Source organism: Carlito syrichta, unplaced genomic scaffold (assembly GCF_000164805.1).
Source record: "Carlito syrichta isolate Samal-C Ts95f unplaced genomic scaffold, Tarsius_syrichta-2.0.1 Scaffold309195, whole genome shotgun sequence".
Lineage (NCBI taxonomy): Eukaryota > Metazoa > Chordata > Mammalia > Primates > Tarsiidae > Carlito > Carlito syrichta.
In genome coordinates, this window is record NW_007253291.1 from 112489 (window position 1) to 114366 (window position 1878).

Here is a 1878-nt window from a genome sequence, read left to right on the forward strand (position 1 = left end):
ACTCTTATCCTGGAGAGTCTTAGCGTGTGGGGCTGATGAGACGTCTGGGGGTATCATAATGCCTGAGTCCTCTACAGCATGGAGTGATATGGGACTGAACGTGACGTTGAAGGAGAGAGACATACTTGGAAGGATTATGTTGCTGCTGAGCAAATGAGGAAACAAGGTCTCATTATGCTGTGCAAGCTGGACTCGAAATTTTGTGCTCAAGCAATCCTCCAGCCTTTTCCTCCCAAAGTGCTGGGATTACAGGTGTGAGACACTGTGCCTGGCCATCTGCTGCTTCTTATCACTTAATACAGGGCCACATTTCTTTTATTTATTGATTTTTTTAGACTTTCTCTAGTCTTTATTCTGGGGAGGAGGAATCCTCCTTGTCATCTTCCTCGTCTTCGTCCTTGAACAAACAGGGGGTCTCACCTCAGGACTCGGAGCAGTGAGAAGCAGCACTGCTGGACTGGTGACTGTTTGGGGCCAGGAACTGCCCAGTTGCTAAGGCCACTTCAGCATCCAAGCATAACCCTTAGGTTACATTTGATTGGGGTAAGGTGGCACTAGTGGTCATGTCTAAATTTGAAACTGACTGGGCGGAGTTCAGTAGTCCCTGATTTAACCAAGAAGGTCCTGTGGAGAAATCTGCGATGTAGCCTTCCAAAGTCTTTGGCACCAGTGACTTAGCAAGTTTCAGATTCTCCAGAGAGCATTTGCCTGACTCCAGGCCAAAAGACATTCCCATCTGCTTCAGGATCTCTATGTCATCATGGATCTCAAAGGTGCTGTCAAAATTAAAAAGATATTCAAACTTGTCACTGGAGATGCTGCAATCTATGACTGCTTTTCTGCTTGTATTGATGGCAGCTGAGTGGTCGAGTTCAGAGTCGGAGGGCCTCGGTTCTGTTGCTCATTTTGCTAATTTCTCTGTACCAGGTTCTTGAAAGCAATTTGCTGCAGGAGAAGTTCTTGCAGCTGGGCCCGCTTCTGCTTTATCTGTTCTATCTGCCTCTGCTTCTCTATCTCCAAGTTTTAACATTCCTGAGCAGAGTTGGTGGGCAGGCCAATCCACTTGATTTCTTTTTCTCCTTTGAAATCATTGCCATCAGCACATTTAAAGCATCGTAAACTCTTTGCCTAATGTTCTTCTGATCGTAAGCCTGCAAATCAGCAGCCAAATGGTTATTTGAATTGGTGAACTCTGACACCAGCTCTTCAGCAACTTCATTATATGATGTTGTACCTTTTCGCTGAACTTTCTCACACACTTTCATTGAAAACTGTCTCAAGCCCTTTCCATTTTTATTTCCTTTTTTGCTTTGTTTACTTTTTGAAAAATCAGAGTCCATAAATTCTCTAGCCCATTTTCTATCACCAGGCACCCAGCCAGTAGCTTCTGCTGTGTGTGTCTGAGTAACTATTGCTGGTGCAGGGGTATATGGACTCCCAATCAGAACACTTCCTGAACTGGTGAGTCTCTGTGGTGTGCTTATAATCATTTGGGGTCCAACATTCACATTTATTGGTCCTAGGGTTTTTGGTAAAATCTTTGTTGGTGAGTTGGTGTCGGAAACCGGAAATGCAACTAATGAAATGTTACCTGTTTAAGAATCCATTTAAGCTGGACACAATGGTTCACACGTGTAATTGCAGCATTTTGGGAGGCCGAGGCGAGAGGATTGCCTGAGCCCGGGGGTTCCAGACCAGCCTGGGCAGCTTGGTGAGACCTCGTCTCTACTGGTCTAAGGAAGCATGCCTCTCACTCCAGGGACACATTCCTTCCAATGAAGACCTCTCCTCAAAGGAGGCTCCTTCCAAAGCCACAGTCTTCTTTCACCGATAAATTCACAGGGATAATAAAACATTTCATAAGAATTGCCTCTTGGC

The 1878-nt window shown here is 45.3% G+C and overlaps 1 pseudogene; it reads right to left on the minus strand.

Moving 5' to 3' along the window:
- Positions 1–349: 349 nt before the first annotated feature.
- LOC103269332 lies at positions 350–1504 on the minus strand (annotated as a pseudogene).
- Positions 1505–1878: the final 374 nt, after the last annotated feature.